This window comes from Heterocephalus glaber, unplaced genomic scaffold (genome assembly GCF_053883595.1).
Source record: "Heterocephalus glaber isolate CG9 unplaced genomic scaffold, H.glaber_assembly_v1.0 deba00001457, whole genome shotgun sequence".
Taxonomy (NCBI): Eukaryota; Metazoa; Chordata; class Mammalia; order Rodentia; family Bathyergidae; genus Heterocephalus; species Heterocephalus glaber.
The window spans coordinates 4,843,345-4,863,202 of NW_028258305.1; positions in this window are offsets into that span (position 1 = coordinate 4,843,345).

A 19,858-nucleotide genomic window follows, 5' to 3' on the forward strand; every position below is an offset into this window, starting at 1 on the left:
AACACAAGTTTGAAACTCCAGTTCTCAGAACTCCTCGGGACTCCCCCCGAACTGGGAGCTCTGGGACTGGGGTCCAGCAAGTACTGTTTTCCATCATCCCACCGCCACCGCCACCAGGTGAATGTGATGTAGGCTAAAGTTTGAGGCACTTTAGAGGTTGAGTCCTTAAAAAAAAATCAACCTCAGTCAAGTATGGTCCCCTCTCCCTCCCCTCCCTCTCTCCAGATACACACAAACACACGTTTGGCTTGCAAAGGGCCATAGCTTGAGTGTGGGATGTGGAGCCTAAGACAGTGAGAAGCTGACTTAGGAAACCCTGACTCTCCCTCCCGCAGCCTCCCAACAGGAGCCTCTGGCTTCCAAGACGACGTTCACAGTCCTTATTCAACCTTTGTGCGTTCCTTACTTTGGCATTCCAGCTGGGTACAAAGCTGAGGCCTGTTTTCCCATTATCTGCCAGATGAATGCTTGGATCGGTGTCCGGATGCCTAGTCGTGCTTGGTAATCCGAAACAGAGGCGCTGAAGACTCGGGAATTCCGGTTTCCGGCGGGGGAGCCCGCTGGAAGCTGGAAGGCCGTCGGTGACACGGCGCCACCTTGTGGCGACAGGAGGAAGAACCGCTGGATGTCTGCCCTGGACCTCAGGGTTTGGGGTTGGCAGAATGTTAAGCCACATAAAATCCAAAAATAACGAAATTGCCATTTGAAGGGCGTTTACTAGTATTAGGCACCGTGATTATCGCATTACTTTGTTATAGCCTCAGATTTTCCCACTGGGTACGTTTACTAATAGTATTCCTGTTGGACACTATTTTACCAATAAGGAAACCGAGTCCCAGAAGGGTTAAAGAATTTGCTTAAACTCACATAGCCAAGAGCAAACCAGACTATGAGTCCGTGGAGCTGGACCACCGAGGCCACACTGTTCACCACCACTCTGTCCTTCCAGCATGTGCTGGGTGGGTAATGCTGCACGAAGCTGGCTTCTCAACCTCATGCGCGTGGAGTCCCTGGAGCTGTTAACATCTGTTCTGTGATTCAGCTGATCCGCGTGGGGTACAGGAGCCTGGCCTCTAAGCGCACTCAGGTAATGCTCATGCAGTCTGTGAACCACAGTTTGCAGGCCAGGCTCCGGGCCAAGTCCAATAGAACTTTTTGTGATGATGGAATGTTCTAATTATGTTGTCTGACCCATGGTCACTAACCATAGGAGGCTCCTGAGCGCTTGAAATGTTGCTACTGTGATAGAGAAATTAAACTTCTGGTTCATTTTAATTAACTTGAACAGTTCAAGGGCTACTATGCTGGGAACTCAGGCTGGCCTCAAGGTGGGTTGTCACAAAATCCTGTGGCAGGTAAAGCAGGACCACACATGAACATATTTTAAGGTCATTAGAGATAATAATAGTCTCTAGCACTGCCCTTTTACATATGAGGAAAGTGGGGCCCAGAGAGGTGAAGCGACTCATCCCAGATCCAGAGCTGTTCCTAGCCCAGGTAAGGCTTCTTGCTCAAGGGCAACCTTCCTCCCATCTCCCTGGGCCTGGGGTCTCTGGCAAAATCAAAACTCAGGTGGCTCCTGCTCAGCCTCATTGTGCAGCTGGTTCTTCCCATACGACTTCAGCTGATAGAGGGGCTCTTGAGTAGCCAGGCACTGGTGGTAATGAGGCGGCCGGGAAGGTTGTTCTTTATCACACTGGAATGAAGGATTTACTTGATTGATCATTTAAAAATTTTTTCTTCTGGTTGTAAAGCAAAATACAGTCATCCCTGAGAACCCATGTACAATTGGGTCCAGGATCCCTGTGGATATTAAAATCTGAGTGTGTACAAGTCTCTTATATAAGGTGCTGCAGTATTTGGAAATAACCTACACATATCCTCCCACATACTTTAAATGGTCCTTATGTAACTTACAGTGCATAATAGTATAAGTGCCATGTAAAGTTATATACTGTATTGCTATACTATACTTAATAATTGCAAGAAAAAAGTCTCTGCATGTTCAGAGCAGACATAATGTTTTTCAAATAATCTTGATTCATGATTGGTGGAATCCACAGATTCAGAATCCCCACAGATCTGGACGACCAACTGTATGTACATTATACAGAATTTGAAAATTGGGGGGAAAATCTCAAAATAGTTATCTATTGCTATGTAACAAATTATCTCCAAAGCCTAGCAGCTTGAAACAACAGATTTTTTTATCTCTCAGTTACTGAGTGCAGCTTAGCTAGGTGGCTCTGACTCAGCCTCTCCAGAAGTACAGGCCAGATGTTGCCAGGGCTGCCTATCCTCTGAAGCTCCCGAGCACGCAGATGTGGCTGTTGGCAGGAGCCATGGGTGGGCCTCATGATAAAGCTGCTCATAAAAATCCCCCCCAAGAAGAAATGATGGGATAGAAAGAGCAAGAGGGAACGTGCCCAAGCCAGAAGCCACAGGCTTTTATAGCCTCGGCGTGCGGCGACACATCATCACTTCTGCTGTGCTCTATTGGCCACATAGACCGACTCTGCTACAGTGTGGGGAGGGCCACACCAGGGGTGTGGGGAGCAGGTGGTGGGTTGTCCAGGGCCACTGGGAGGCTGGCTAACAGAGTAGGAAAAAGAAAATAACACTCACCTGGGGCCACACTCTGCATAAGTAATCTCTGTAAATGTAAGAGGCATTTCTTATGGAGTCATATCCTTAGTCATATCCTTGACTGCTTTGAACTTGATGGATTTGGTACTCACCGCACTTTGATGTGAGGATTTTGTCCCAGTGCTCGTCATTTGTTTGGCACGCTATGTGTTGGTGTCGATTGCTTCGCTAACCTTTGCAGCCAAAACACTGTTTGGTACTTGCCATGATTCCCAAAACCAATTAATGACATGTCCTGAGGCACCACTGTATATATTTACATGTGGCAGATACTTTTCCCTGACCATATATATTATTCTCTGTATTTTTCCTCCATTTCCATTTCCAGAGGGAAATCTAGGCCTTGGTTATTTAACCTCCTTCCCCCAGGAAATAGGTGCACTTGACTCTAATTATTTTAATGGACAACCATTTTGCACATCCACACTTAATATTACAAAATATAAAGCAAGTCAGTATCTTTAACATCACCTAGAAAATTTAATGCTATTAAAATACTAAGTCGGATCGCACCTTCCCATCTTTTATATTACTGTTATCTTGTATTTTAGTTCCATCTCATTTTTGTATATTCTAAATTAGTTTTCTAAATTATTTTATTTCATTTTATTTTTAGATTGTTTGCCTGCTTCTTTATTTACCATTGCTTCTTGAATTAAAGCAAGATGAGGTCTTAGTACCTGGTGATTTCTTCTTTTTTCTTGCATTTACTTATTTCACTATTTATTCTTGAAAGCTCAGCATTCCTGAGTTTGCAGGAGAATTTTCACATCATCTAGTTTCCATGTTGCTGGCACCCTTTTATGCCAGTATTTTAGCAGGGCTAATACACTTCTTTTGGAAAACTTAAATCCAATGGAGAAGTGGTGTCCTGAAGGCAGCAGGTAGGAGGAAGGTCTTAAGGAGGGAGAGAGTGGAGTTAAAGAGAGAAAGGAGAGAGGAGTAGGAGCAGGCGGCAAGACTTCCGTGACTCTTCAAACCGTGCTTCTGAAGAAGTGAGTCTCAGGGCCCTCCAAGATTCTTATGTCCCGTCCAGCCCTTCACTTCTGCAACAGCGCACAGAAGCACCCCAGGGTTTTGCTGCTGTGGACCAGGGACCCCAGCATGACTGTGACACTAGAGAGCCCTGAAAATAACTGAGGATAAATTCTCACTAGGATGAGTGAGAGCTCTGAGACAGAATTAAGTTGATGAAGAGGAAGAAGTGAACTCTTTCTTGCTGATATAGATTGTGGACAGCTGTATACAGGTTCTTTTAAAATTGTGGCCTGCAATTACACTTTTTGATTCTTGCTTTTTTCCCCTCCTTTGCTTTTATTATGGACATTAGACGTCATCAATACTTCCCAGGAGATGTCCCGTGTCCCTGGCTGGGAGCACAAAGTGAGGTCACTTTCTTTGAGCTACACAAATTCCCCGTGCTCCCCGAGAAATCCTCGGCCCTCCCCTGCCCCCTGCGGAGCTCTGAGTCTCCGCCCCCGCTGCTCATTCAGCCGCAGGCCACTCCTGGGACTCGGCTTACCCGGGCTTACCACAAGGTGTCACCAGTGGCCTGGCAGGTGGGCGACAGGCGACCCGGGCTATCTCCTCTACCCCCAAATGGAGCGAGAGGTTACCATGCACAAGTTTTGTGAGAATTAAAGGAAAAGGGGGAATATGATCAAACTGAGTGCAGTCAGGCTGGCCCTGTACTCTCCTTCTCCACCTCTGGAAACAGGGCAGAGATGTGCCACTCCCTGCCCCCTTAGTGGATTCTGGGAGCCAAAGATAAGCGGTAGGAGGTGACTTCCCTCAAGTCTAGGTGGCAATTTGGCATATTTTCCTTTGCCTGCCACTGCTGCTGTCACTATTCCAAGATGGCAGCCACTGTCAGTCCCCTTGGGTCCCTGAGTGAGGACGACATAGAGAGAGGTCCCAGCCACATATAGGGTAAATTGTTGTTGTTTTAAGCACTGAAATTTTACTTTGTTTTTATTTTTATTAGTACATGTTTGCAGTACATAATGATGAGGGTCATCATGGTGAGTCGGTACATGGACATAACACATCTTAATTCGGGAGCTCACAGTACTTCCAGGGACACACGAACATGCTTTATTTTCTCGTTTAAACTAGAAGGGAAAAAGGACCTTTTAGGTTGGAGGCAATGTTTTAATGTAATCATCTTTATACTGCAGGACAGAAAAGATTTCCTCACTGCCTCAAGTTTCATGGCTGAGGTACCTATAATGAAAATCAAATCAATAAGAGGAAAAATTTACTTAATGTGAGCGTGGGCAGCATGGAAGCCTTCAGGGAAGGCGATTTTTAATGGACAGCAGTGCAGAAGTGTGTTTGGAGGGCAGAAGGATTTGACCGGAGGCTGGTTACCTGAGGAATGTTTGTTGCAAAGCCTGTTTGTTCTGATTCTTCTTTATGTCCCTGTGTCTTCCGGGATCGGGCCTTCCTCTCTTCCGTCTCTGGCCAGGTCATCTCTTTAGGGGTAGGACAAAATTCTTGTAAGACCTGCAGCAGGGAAGAAGGTGAAGGGAAGAGATGAGAGAGCCTTCCGGCTTCTGCTGTTTTCTCAGATGCCGAGGTGCCATACTTTGGAGTAGCATGTCCCGAACCCTGTCAATACCAGCTCAGTGCTGGGTGTGGTGGTGCACACCTGTAATCCCAGCTACTCAGGAGGCTGGGGCAGGAGAGTTTCGAGTTTGATGCCAGTCTGGGCAACTTAACAAGACCCTGTCTTAAAGTAAAAAATAAAAAGGGCCAAGGTACTCATGGTAGAGCCACTGGATTCAATCCCTAGTACAACAAAAACAACACAAACCAACAACAACAAAAAAATTTACAATAAAATATAGTTTCTGGTACTTTCTATGGAGCAAGAGGATCATGAAGGCAAAGTGACTGGGACCTATGTAAGTCATACAGTGGCACTGGAGAAAGGGTTTCATCACCCATGCAAATCTGGGTGACAGTGTATTGCTTTGGGCACAGTGTGGATAGAGCATTGCTGTGGCCTGTGTCTTTTCCTTTATGAGTATGGTAAAAATTTCCCCAGTTAGGACAAACTGGATCTGTACTTGCTTTTTAAAGGTGATCTTGGGATATCCAAAGCCCATACCTGCCGGGGGAAGGGTCTTGGATCAAAACAATATGCATGCCCGCCTTGCTCCCTCTGGCCTGCCTCCTGAGCTGGTGTTTGGCCTTCCTCCTACGCAGCAGCCTGGACTTCCCCAGCTGTTTGGGGAAGTTGCCTTCTTACCTAGCTCCAGGGCTGCACACAGGGCCTCCCTAGGACCAGCAGCCCTGGCCACTGTGAAGAGCCAGGGGCCGCCTCTCCACCCCAGCTAGAGGGAGCTTCGCTCTGGACTCCTGCAGGGAACCCGGAGTGCCACAATCCTTCCTGGAAGGTGGGGTGCCAAGGTGATCTCAGTTCCTGCCTGATGTGCCACCATGATCAAAATCATGGAAATCAAAAGGAAATTTCAGAGAAACTGAGTCAGAGTCTTGATCAAACTAAACTGGAGCCTGCCATTACCTTTTTTGACTCACATAAGCCTGTAATTTCCCTTTGACTGTTACAGCCCAGGTTGGTTTTTCTGCTATTATCACAAACTTACTGAAACTAAAGATGCTAATTATTACCCCCACTTCATAGATTAGGAACAGAGGTATTAACGTCACTTGCCCCAAACTACAGAGTTCATTTGTATAAGGTCCAGGATTTGATTCCACACAACATGATCAGAATCTATCCAGATTAACTCTACCGTGTGCTTTGCACTGATCCCAGGCACTATGCTTTCCAGATGTCACAAATGTTATCTGCAACTATCCAAGCATGTGTTGCCTTATAAACACCACAAGCATGAACGGCTCTAGGCAGATAGGAATTGATGCACAGAAGAATTCTGTTCTGCTCTGTGTCTCCTTTGAGCAGCTGCCCACAGCTGGTGCTTCATGAAAGAGACCCCATCACACACGACAAAGAATCAAGGATCAAGAATTGAAAGCCACCCTCACTGTCTCCCCGCACCCTCCCTTGTCCCATCCTTTCCCACTCCCTTAGTTGCCAACCCAGGTGTCTTGTATCTTTTTCTTTTCAGTACTGGGGTTTGGACCCAGGGCCTCTTGTATGTTAGGCAAGTGCTCTATCACTGAGCTACACCCCGGCCCCTGTGTCTTGTATCTCAACACAGGATGCGATTTCTCTTGGTCTCCAGCTTGTTTGGCTCCTGGACATAGCACATTCCTGGGCAGCCTGGGCAACACAGTGCCATCCATGGCTGGACCCTGCTGCCTGGACCTCACCCTGCCAGGCATCCTCTTCTTGAGTAGTTCACCCATCCCCTAAAGGTCCTATGTTCAGAAATGGACACAGGCAATAAATCTTGGCAAACCTTCAACTGTATGAAAAACACAAAGAAGAAACAGATCATGAATGTGGAGAACTCATTTGAAAAATTAGAGATGGGGCTATACTTGTAGGGGATGGTTGTACCCTGGTATCTATTGCCCTTTCTGTAGTAACTGGGTACCAGAATAATGATTCCCTTTCCAGCCTTCCTGTGACCAGCCATGGCCATGTTACTGAGATCTGGCCCACTGGGGTGGGAGTGGAAGTCATACCCCTGTGTGGAGGGGCTCACTGTCTCCCTATCACCCTTTTCCCATTCTGCTGGCAGGAGTGTGACTTGTTACAGCCTATGCAGACCCAGCTGCTCCTTAGGAAGAGCAAGGCCAAGAAACTGAAGTAGCTGAGCCCTCTGTCCCCATGGGGCCACCCTACCGGCTGGGTGTGCTTATGCCTGGACACTAACATGTGAAACAAGACAATATTCATCAGATCTACAGATGGATTCAGCTTTGGGGGGGGGTCTATACAGCAGCCAAACCCACTTCCTAATGAGTGCAGTTAGAAATAAATTTCTTGATTTGTCGTTATTGTTGTTTTTAATGAATTTTGAACCTGTTCCAGTGTCAATTGGAAGAAGCTGCGAGAAAGAGGTTGAAATAGAGTGATCCAGCATGGTGGCTTCTATAAGGTCCTGAGAAGGGAGGAGGAAGTGGACTGTGAGCCCAGGTGGAAAGACCTGGCCTTGGTGGAGGGAGGGACATGCTCTGTGTGGACAAAGGGAAGGCAAAGGGGAAGCTGGCTCCAGGAGACCTGAGGTTTGGGAGCAGTAACTTGAGGCAGTTTCTGTCTCACAGCTTCTGTTTTCACTGAAGCCGGAGGTGAGGCCTGCTATGGAGAGAGCAGTGGAAATGTAAAGCTGAGGGAGTTTATGTCAGGACTTGGGCTGGGAGCATGGGCTGGGTGACCTCTCTAAGGCCATCTGCATCTGTGTTGCCTACAACACAAGAGCTAAAAACCAGATGCTTGGCATTTATCCCTTTGTGTCATGTCCATCCCTGAACAGGATTTGAAAATAAAACTTTGTTCTATGAGTTTGATCAGTAAGAGTATAAAATATGAGACGTGGATGTAGCGCAGTGGAAGAGCACTTGCCTAGCATGTGAGAAGCCCTGGGGATGGATCCCAGGCAGTGCAAAAAATACACACACACACACACACACACACACACACACACACACATGATGTATTAGATAAGCTCAAGAGCCTTATCCAACACACCCAACTTATCCAAATTTTCAAGTGAAAATATGTCTATTGAGAGCAATTTTCAAATTATGACAAGTCTATTTTGATTTTTAAAAGTGGAATAACCGGGGGGAGATTTAGCTCAGTGCTTCCGCTGCCTGCTTCAGAAGTGCAAGGTCCCGAGTTTGATCCCCGGTACCAAAAAAACAAAACAAAAAACAAAAAACAAAACAAAACAAAAAAAGTAGAATAACTGACACCCTCATGAAAAACCTACATGTGGCCATTCCACAGCTGGTCAGACATCATGTTAAGCTTTTTACATGGCTTAACCTTCTAGCCTATGAAATAGGTGCTTTTGCCCTTATTTTATAGATTAGGAAACTGAAGAGTAAATAACTTACCCCAAATCATACAACTATTAAAGGACCAAATCTGAGCCAAGATGGAACCGACTCTAATATCTGTGCCCTTCACCACTGCCCACTGCCTCCTCTTAGCCCAGGAGTCGTTGTAGGACCTCACAGTTCAGTTCCAAAGTTTTGTTATTCTCCTAGCAAGTTATAGGGTCTTTATGGGAACAGAACTGATGGCTTAGAGTGGCTACTTGGGAAATCAGGTTACACGCACCCTCCCCTCCCCCTGCCAATCCAATAACTGCCACAATAAAATTCTCCTAGTTGGTCCACAGCCCTAGACTTTCTTCACACTGCCAGGCAAGTGGCACCACCGCATACAGGTACACCAGGGACATCACCCAAAGCCTAGGGTTAGTGTGTGCAGGCCTGTGCAAAAAAGTCTCCAACCGCGCCACCTTGTGGCAGCAACTGCAACAGCAGTGCAGGAGAGCCGGTTGGATACCCCATTCGCCATCAGGCCTTGAGGTGCGGAACTGGCCTCTTTCCAAGAAGTGCTTCGGAGTCTTAGAAAGTTTAAAGTAACACTTCAAGAGATAGATGAGAGCTGGGCATGGTGGTGCACACCTGTAATCCCAGTACTCTGAGAGGCTGGGGCAGGAGGATCGAAAGTTGCACCCCAGCCTGACGAACTTTGCCATTTGGTAAGAGCTTGTCCAAAAAAAAAAAAAAAAAAAAAAAAAGTAGCTAATAAAGGTATAGGGAGTTATTAATGGTAAAAATGAGAAGCATGGCTGTATTTGTACCTCCAGGCAGCCCTCCACCATCCTCATATAGAGCATCACTCCTTAGGCTGTCCCTGGCCCAGGACATGGAGAACGCCTCTGTGTCTGATTGCATGTTGACCTTCAGAATTTCTCCAGCACCATTTACAGCCAGACCTGGGCCATGTGGTCCCAGCAGTGCCAAGGCAGGGGGCTCCAAGGACAGTCCCACACGCTGTCACTAAGCACAGCCCTGAAAGCTGGCAGTAGATCCCCAACTGACTGCATTATTGTTCGAGAAATGAAATTGCTGTTAATGCAACTTGCCGGCTCCTTCCTCTCAAACTGTGACTTGGTCTGGTAAGTCTGGGGCTTGTTGTCATATCCCTGGCAGAAAAGGCTGCTTCTCCGTAATCAGATTATAGAGGCCACAGGGGCTCTTCTGGGACAGGAAGAGGCTCTTTTCAGAGTGTTAATTTTATTTGTTGTGCATTTTAGCAGATTAAGCCCTTAGCATTGGGATTTTTAAAATATTTCATCTTTGGGCCAAAAGAGTATTTTAATAAAGCTAAGTTCTTTGTGTAAAGCTTCTCCAAATCCCTGACTAATTAATTTCTAAGGCAGCAGAATGTGGCTCGAGATTAGTGGCAGCCCTCTTATACCCAGGAACACCAGGGGGAGAGCCAAGACCGAGCGGGGCCTCCCATGGCCTCTCTTGGACTGAGCCGGTCCACACATGTTTGTTTGGACATTTCACATGGAAATCCAGATTTCATAGCCTGTTTGGAGAAGTGGGCACTCTGACAACAGTGGGTTTGGATTCTCACAACACAATACAAAGCAGCTGCTCCTTCCAAGGAACATGGTTGTGACATGCTCTGCTAGAGTTGCCACCATGCCCATTGTCCTATTCCTGCCCACAGTGTCCCTGTTGGAGACGGCTCCACTTATTCGAGTTACCTGCCTGGCCGAATTTATCCCCCAACCCACCAGTGGCGTGAAGGTCTACAGAAACTTCTCTTGCACCTCCCTTGTAGACAGCAAGGTCCTGGGAGACCAGAGGCCCACCTGTTTCCTGTTCTACTCTCTAGCTAGTATGAAACACATGTTCTCAATACATGCTGAAATGTGGGAATAAATGGGCAGATAGCCGTGTGTGCTGTGTGTGCCAGGCATGGTGGTAGGGGCCAAAAGGGCCAGAAGGGTGTTACAAGTCATGATGCCAAGGCATTTATAGCACAATGTGAGAGACAAAATCATTTTGTGGGGAGGGAGAGAGAGACTGACGGGTCACACCTTAGGCAGGTGTGCTGCACAACAATCAAGAGGACCCTTGCCTGACCCCACGGAAACTTCTGCAGGGCTACGGATGGTGTTGCCACTGTCCAGAAACAGCACCTGACAGCTTGTAGCCCCTCAACGGCACAATGACCATCTCCTGTCAGTAGAGCACCAGGGCTCTACGACACTCCAAGCTTTGAGTCTGCCGTCAGCCCCAGCTGCTGTTGAAGGCAGCTGGGTACCTTTGTCTTTCTGCCTCCCTCCCTCCCTGCACTTCCTCTCCTGCAGACTAACAGGGTTCCTGCTCATAAGGAGAATGGGCAAAATCACAGGGGGTGCCCTTGTCTCTAGACATGGGGTCACCTGGAGGCAGGTGGAAAATTGTACTCTTACACTTATGGGTTCCCTAGGTGTTCCTCAGAGATTCTCTCAAACTGGGGCATTTCATCAGTTCCCAGGGCTCTGCCATGTAGTCACAGGAATCTGAAGTTTACCTTCCTATTTCCTTTATGCAGAGGTTACCTCATAGCCCCTTTATCATGCCAGCCATGCTGGATGGGATTTGATTTTAGATACCCCCACAATGGCTCCCTTGAAGGTTTTCTTTTGGTTCACAAGAAACAATAATCTCCCCTTGCTCTGGCCTTGGCAAAGACATAAAAAATTTTGAACCCCTGTTCATTGCTCTGGGGAGTGTAAAATGGTGCTGTCACTGTGGAAAACAGTTTGGCAGCTCCTCAAAGGGATACACAGAGAGTTGTTATATGGCCCAGCAATTCTACTCCTACATACCTGCCTGAGACGACAGGAAACCTGTGTTCACACAAACACGTAGATATGAATGTTCATAGCAGCATTGCTTACAATAGCTAAAAAGTGGAAACAAACCAAATGTTCATCAGCAGATTGCCAGATAAACACAATGAGGGGTATCCATGCCAGAATCTGCAGTGAAAAGAAATGAAGTACTGAAACATGCTGCAACATGGAGGGACCTGGAAGACATTTGATGGGCTAGACCTGGACCACATAGAGGATGATTCCATTTCTGTGAAATGCCCAGGACAGCCAAATCTACAAAGACAGAAAGTAGACCCAGGGTTGCCATGGCAGAAATGGGGCTGACTGCTTGCTGTGGTCGAATGTATGTGTCCTTCTAAAATTCTTACGTTGGAACCTAATCCCCAGTTCAATAGTAATAAGGTGTGGGGCCTATGGAGTATGTGTAAATTATAAGAGCACCTTCCTCATGAACGAGATTGTGTGCTTAAAAGAAATTAAAGGGCTGAGGGGCTGAAGGTTGTGATGAATGTCTGTAATCCCAGCTACTCCAGAAGCTGAAGTAAGAGGGTTGCAAATTTGAGGCCAGTATGGCAAATTAGCAAGACTCTGTCTCAAAATAAAATAAAAAGGGCTGGAGATATAGCTCAGTGGCTCCTGGGTTCAATCCCCAGTACTGCAGGGGGAAAAAAAGAGGTTGAAAGGAGCTCCCAAGTCTCATTTCTCCTTCCCATGTGAGTCGCCATCTTGGAAGCAGAGACAGAGTATTCTTCAGACACCAGATCTACTAGAGCCTTGATCTCAGCCCTCCCAGAATTGTGGAAAACACATTTTTATTTATAAATTACCCAGTCTATGTTGTTTTTGTTATAACACCAGGAATGGACTCAGACTCTGCTAATAGGTACGGATGGTTTTTATGTGGGAGGATGAAAATGTTCTGAAATTAGATATTGGGGATGGGTATGCAATATTGTTGCTATCTTAGAAACCAGAGTTACATACCCACTTTAGAGTGCTCATTTTTTGAATTTAGATCACAATTAGAGAATTAGATCACAATTTTAAAAAGTTATTTTTTAAAAAGAACTGATTTATTCTCCATCCGCACTCCTCTGGGATAATATCACTGTCATCTGTCCAGTGGAAGGCACTGATGTGGACTGACCTTGCTGGCAGAGGTGGTACAAAGGCTGAGCTTTTAAAAGTCACATTCTGTTTAATCTACAAGGACTTCGTGAAAGCAGTGCTTGTTTCCATGCCTTACCTCCAATCACTTGCCATATTTTGATAATGCTCTAAATTACAGGACCCAGAACTGGTCTTTAATTACAGTGGTTTAATAGGGCTTGCTGGTAAATACCATAGAATTACAGGAGCCAATAATGAAATATAGCATCATTTTATCTGTTCTCTGGTGGTAGCCTTTAAAACGCAATTAGTAGCATGCATGATATTTATTTAGGATTTATCTCATTTATCCATTCCATCTCCAAATGAGTGTTGTACTTCCAGCTGTTTTTCACTCCTTCACACAAGTACGTTCTCATTTTCAATCCACTCTTTTCTTCCCTCTTGGACTCCAGTGAGCCAGAAGTGAGCAGCATGGGGAGCTGTTTAGGAGAAATAAACATGTTAAAGATGTTCACCCATCCTGCCCTCTGTGCTCTTCCTAGCATGGAAGAAGGGAGAAACTAACACAAAGAATCTTTTTTTTTTTTTTAAACAGGGTGTCACTATGTAATTCAGGCTGATCTGAACTCACTATGTAGCCTGGGTTGGTGTTGAACTCACAGTGATTCTCCTGCTTCAGCTTCCTGAGTGCTGGGATCAACGGTGTGCGCCACCACACCCAGCTCAACCCAAAGAATCATGTCATGCCCCACACTAAAATCCTTGTGGGCATTCAACCATCACCTACAAGAAAACATCCTATTATGGCTTGTGTCTAGATGACTCCCCAAAGCCTCATGGGGCTTCTCAGGTGGGGCTTCTCAGAGGTGGCTGGATCTAGGGTGTGTGATGTTGGGATCAAGGATGCAATGCTAGGATTAAGGGTGTGAGTGCTACCCACCCTAAGGGTGGGTAGCCTGGATAAGATGTAAGGGACAGAAAGACGGTCAGTTGCTTGTCATCAGTTGTTGCTTGCTGCTTGTTGTTTGGATGTTTTTGCTGCCTTCTGACTGCCATAAGCTGCTTCTCCTCCGTGATGCCCCTCTGCCATGCCACCCTGCCTTGGAGACAGCCAAGTATGGACTGAAACCTCTACAAACCGTGAGCTAAATAAACTTTTCCTCCTTTAACTTTGGTTGTTGGGTATTTAGTCTCAGCAACAAGAAAAGGAGCTAAGACATAGCCCACTAGGGGCACAGTGGCCCACACTTGTAATCCCAGAACTCTGAGAGACTGAGGCAGGAGAATTGCAACTTCAAGCCCAGCCTGGGCAACTCAGCAACTTAGTGAGACCCTGTCTCAAAATTTTAAAATGTTGAAAGGGCTGGGTATGTAGCTCAGTGTGAACGCCCTGGGTTCAATCCCCACTATGAAGAAGAAGAGTAAGTTCGAGGAGGAGGAGAAAAAAGAAGAGGAGAGGAGGTAGGGTGAGGGGCGGAGGAAGAAAGAGAAAAGAGCCCAATTCCTGGGTCAGATGGGAAAGTCCTGCACACCTTCTTGGCTCCAGGCCCACTTTCTGTGCTGACCTCACCCTGCCTTGGAGGGGCAGGTATTTCCACATCACTCTATCGTGCCTTAAACACCTCCCTGAGAGCTGTAGCCTCTGTGAAGTCTTTCCTTGGCCTTTTCTTGCACTCAGCCCCAAACGGGTCCCCTTCCTGCCTAGGATCCCTTTGCCCATGATCAGCGATGCCCACCTTGGTCCTGGCTTAGCAGCCAACAGTGTTTGAGTCACAGAGGGTAGAGTGACGATTTCCTCTTGGCACACACAGATATTCAGTCACTTCAAGCCTCTCCCATGCAGTGGCACCACCCAGCAACCTGTGTCTCTTGAACCTCCGAATATCCTGAGGACACTTTGGGTTTACTAGGCTCCTAACAAGGTTGATTATTAACAAATAGGAATTTTTTTTTTTGGTACCGGGGATCAAACTCGGGATCTTGCGCTTGTGAGGCAGGCAGCAGCACCACTGAGCTAAATCCCCCAAACACAAATAGGGATTTTGATAGGTAGCATGAGGTGCCAAGCACTGTGCTAGGATATTACGGAGAACAAAACAACATGGTCCAGTAGCCGGGAGTAAGAAAAGGAGCCACACACCTAGGATGGCTGGAGGGAAGCTGGCTCTCCTTCTCAGCCACCAGCCTCCCAAGGAGCTTTGACCTCCTGTACTGCCGGGGGGGGGGTGGGGGGGTGGGGGGGTGGGGGTGGGGGGGGAAGGAATTTTCTCTGGCCAGGCCTCAAGACTGTGTGAGGAAACTGAGCTGTCCCTGCTCCTCAGATGGAAAACAGGTCATTCACATCTCGAAGGAGGCTATGCCCAAGGGAGGTCTTTGTTCTCCTGAGCTCCCCAGGGGATCAGGAAGCCCCGGCTCCTGAACCTCCTGAACCTGCAGAGGGGAGAGTGACACTGGAGTGCTGTGCTCTCCCTGCGCCTCTGCACTGTGGACAGCTCTGCCCAGAGCCTACCAGCTCTCTTCCGACCACACCAAGTGCAGGACTTCCGGAGACAAGGAGCGCGGGTGGCCCAGGCCGGAAGTAGTGTTCCTGCCCTTCAGCCCAAGGGAGCCAGCGGCCGCCACACGCCCATTGCCAAGCCAGACCTTCCCAGGAACACGTTCCGCTCTGTGTCCTCTACCTCCTGGTCTTCTGGTACAAAAACACATTGAAATCACACTAGAAGATATGATTAGTATTTAAAACAGGAAGCTTTGCTATAATGATGCTCCACTTTGAAGAATGTGAAAGAGCCAATGGTCCCCAGTGTCCTTGATGACTGGTGGCCACAACCAGAGTTCCTCGGGTCTTGGCCTCAGGGGAGTGGGCAGCCAGAGCAGAGGCCAGGCGGAGCACAGGGCTTGGGAGGGACAGGGGACAAGAGGCTGGGATGGGAAGACAGGAATCTGCTCTGGCCTCTTCTATACCTGGCTGGGTTTCTTCTCACCAGGTATTTTTTCTAGAAGTGCATTTGGCCACCCCAAGTACTGACAGCAATGTGATGTATGCCTTGAGATTCACAGCAGCACTGTTTTCAGTAGCCAGGTGGAGACAACCCAAATGTTCATCCCTGGTGGACTGGACAATAATTTATTACATTGTATAAAGAACTACAAGAGAAAATGCTTTGCCTGTAGGCCCAGCTACTCAGGAGGCTGAGAAAGGAAGACTGTTTGAGTCCAGGAGTTTGAGAGCAGATTGGGAAACAGTGAGACCCTGTTTCAGAAAGAAAGAAAGAGAGAAAGAGAAAAAGAAAGGGAGAGAGAGAAGAAAGAAAAAGAAAACTCAGATCCATGCTACAACATGGACAAACTTGAAGATATTGTAAATGAAATAAACCAGACATAAAATGACAAACAATGCAGGTTCACTTAGATGAGCTCCCGAGATTAGTCAGATTCCTAGAGATGGAAAGCAGAGTGTGGTTGCCAGGACTGGATGGAGGTGTAAGTATGAAATGATCCAAAAGTTCTCGAGAATGGTGACGAGGCCCACAGTGGCACAGCAGTATAATAAACTTAATGCTGCTAAATCGTTTAGTTAAAAAATAGTTCAAATGGTAAACTTTATGTTGTATATATTTTACCAAAATAAAAAAAAAATCAATGGGCTTAGCTCCCCTCTGAGGCACTGAGGAGTCAATGGAGGGGTGACAGGAGGGTCCTAAAGGATGATTGTGAAGATTGGTCTGCTTAGATTAAAGGTGAATTTGTAGTGATTACTTTCATTTCGATCCAATGATGAGGACGCTGACAACTGCCCCAGGCCTCAGAAGAACACAGCTCTGAGGTGGCCCTGTGGGAGGGCTCAGCCCTTCAGTGGGCACCTTCCTGCTTCTGTCCTGTTTAGGGAGGTGGGTGAAGAGGTGAGGAGGGAAATTTCCTCTGGCTAGGCTGCAAAACTGCATCGGCAAACTGAGCTGTCCCTGCCCTTCAAATGGAAAACATCTCTTTCAGACCTCGTTTTCCAAGTTCTCCCCTCCCCACCTGGTACTGCCCAGCTGTCACCAGTTGGGTCTGACTCACTAGTTTACCACCCCCCGCCCCATCCTCAACACCCTTCCTGCAAACCCACCCACCCTGAAAATGCCTGAGCACAGGCTACTATTTTAAGAACTGAATTCCCCGTCGGCATGGCAACTTTGAGGCTGTGCCTCTTGTCAGTTGTTGCCAGGGTAGAAAAAAAGCTACCTTTCACTAGGGCTTCCGCCAGCCTGCAGGGGAGAGTGGCCCTGCCAGCCGGTGCGCTCAGATGTCTCTGTCACATCTTATTCTTCGTGTATTTACTCATTGTTCAACGCTCAAAAACTGTAAAAAGCAGGCTGGGTGTGGTGGCACATGCCTGGAATCCCAAGTACTCAGGAAGCTGAGGCAGGAGCATCACAAGTTTGAGGCCAGCCTGGGCAACCAAAATTTAAAAAGAAGAAAGGACTGTGGGTACAGTGCAGTGGTAGGTTATCCAGGGTTTCAATCTTCAGTACTCCAAAGCACACAAACAAACAAACAGCTAGGGAGCTAGGTAATGTAGCTCAGTGGTGGTGTGCTTACGGAGCAGGTACAAGGTCCATCCCAGCAACACGGGAAAAAAAAGGTAAAACCATTCTTAACTTGCTGGTCATACAAAATCAGGTGCTGGGCCAGAACTGACCCAAGGAACACAGTTTACCCCTCCCCAATTCTAGGCCAGAAGCAGCTGCTTTTCCAATCTCATTGTGGAAGTTCTTGAAAAGCTGGAGGGAGGGGCTTGCTGGGAGAAAGATGCAAAGGGGTGTGGAAGGTTAAGAATACAAATTGAGGGCCTGAGATTTGGCTCAGTGGTTTCGCTGCCTGCTGTGCGAGCTCGGGAACCCGGGTTTGATCCCCGGTAACAAAAAAAAAAAAGAATACAAATTGATTTCTTTTATTCCCCTTATATCTATATATTTTGCTATAATTTAAGGTTTATTATTATTCTTTAAGTGCACTAAAATTAAAGTTTAGGCGATGTAATCTCACCATGCCCCAAATAAGGATTGAAGTTTATAATCTATGCTTTACATATGTAGAAAGTGGTATTTATTTCATCACCTCTCCTCATTCCAGATTTGCTTCAGAAATATTGAAAGAAAAGTGTGCTTTGAAGGTTTCTTTAGTTTTTGTTTTCCTTTTTTTGGTGGGGTGGGAATTGAACCCAGGGCCTTGGGCATGCTAGGCAAGTGGTCTACTGGTGAGCTATGTCCTCAGCCTCTAATATAGAAAACCTGAAAGCATACCCAAGTGAAAAGACTAATGAAATAAACCCATGGACCTGTCATTACTCATTTATTGATTTGTTTTTGGTTCTGATTTATTTTTAAAAGGCATTTCTGTGTAAAGAAATGGTTTGTTCTTTCTTAAAATGTGGATGGAAAGAAAGGAAACAATACCTTTGCAAATGGTTTTTGTACAGAAATCCAGTTCTCTGTCCTGCCTGAAAGTGAAGGGTGGGAGTGGGAGGGACATCTGTAGGAAAGCAAAGGGGCCCGCCTTTGGTGGTTGGCATGGAAACCACGGGGCTAAAATGGCTGTGTCTCCTTATGGGACAGGCAGGTTCCTGTTAATGGACTCGGGGTCACAACTGTGAGAGAAACACAGGCTGTTCTTCCAGGGAGACTTCATTGTCTCTGAACTTCCCCTTCTCCTTCAGTGGTGTTCAGTTTGAGGATATTTTCACTCTTAAGTTTCTAGTGTTTAATTAAAAGACAGACAACTCTGGTGTTTTGTTTCTCAGTTTCAGGGCTTGTTCTGCTAGAAGGCCATCAGGTGTTAATCTGCCTATTCAGATTAGGGAGGGATTCTGGGATTTATAGGAGACCACTTGAATCCTGTGTACAACAGGAGGGCCCTAAGCCGCTGGAAGTCCCACTGGGCTTTGGGGAGATGGATCCCCACATTAGGATGTTGAAGATAAAACTGGGGACAAGCACTGCAGGAGACCAGGGAATCCAAGTCAGCAAGATTCAGAGGGTAGGGACGCAGTTTCCCCCTCCCCAAGGAACTTGACCACTGTGTAGATGACTCATCAATTACCCGAAGCCCAGGGTTGCTTTATACATCAGGTCAGTTGCTGTAAGGCTTATCAAGAACCCTTGTCTTGGGTTCTACTTGGCCACATACCATGACCCCTCTTATCCTCGGCTTTACTGTCCTGGCTTTTTGTCACCAGGAACAACCATGACCAAAAATATGAGTAACTGTATTTTCTTGACTCTTTCAGAAGAGAGGGACACTGTATTCACCTAACTTAGGTGTGTTGTGTGTTGTTATAATTCTATTTTATGCTTGATCAGCTATGGTCCTGATTCTCTTGCTGTGCCTAATCTATAAGTTAAACTTTATCATGGTCATATATAAAAAAGTAGTGCATGCAGCCTTAGGTGCTATTCTGTCTCATCCACGGGGGTCCTGGAATGTGTCCCCTTCCCCAAAGGGAGGATACTCGACTATTTCTACTGTGATATTCTCTCAATCATCTACCAGTGGGGCTGGTCAGGGGAAGGATGCCTGGCCCCTATGAAGAGCAGGTACAGGGGCTGGAATCAGTCATCAAGAGGGAAGGGTACGAATACGGCCGGGGATTTAGCGCAGTGGTTTCGCCGCCTACTGCGTAAGCGCAAGGACCCGAGTTCAATCCCCGGTACCAAAAAAAAAATGAGAGAGAAGCGTACGAGGAAGGGCAGGCAGAAGGTCGTCCAGGACGGGACCAGTTCTCACCGTCACAGGCCCAGCGCTGGGGTCCCAGGTTGAGGACTTAGTGTTCTCGTCCTGCGGCTCCTGGTGACGAAGACTGTGCAGGCGGGGATTCGCCACCAGGGGGCGCGCGGGGCCCGGATCTCGGAAATCTCGAGTCTCCAGAGGGAGAGAGTTGTAGCGTGGGCTGAATACCTTTTCGGTAACCTAGGCGAGCGCTTCCTTCAAGGGGTGAGCTGGCCGTGGCGGGTGTCTCGCGCCCAGCTGCTGACTTATCATCATGTCCTACAAAACCTTCAGAATTCCATGAGGAGCCGTTGAAACAGGAAAACCTCAAATTCCTTGAGGGCAGTACTGTGCTTAGTCCCCTCGTGTCTCCAGCTGCACAAAAGGCCTAGATTTCCCTGGCACAGGCGCGTGAATCCATTCTCCCTCTGGGAGGAGGAGAAGGGAGGCCAGGGTTCTCAAACTTCCAGAACTCGGGAATCCTTTTATACTCTTAAACGTTACTGAAGACCTCAAAAAGGTTTTTGTTTCTTTATGTGGGTTGCACCTCTCAA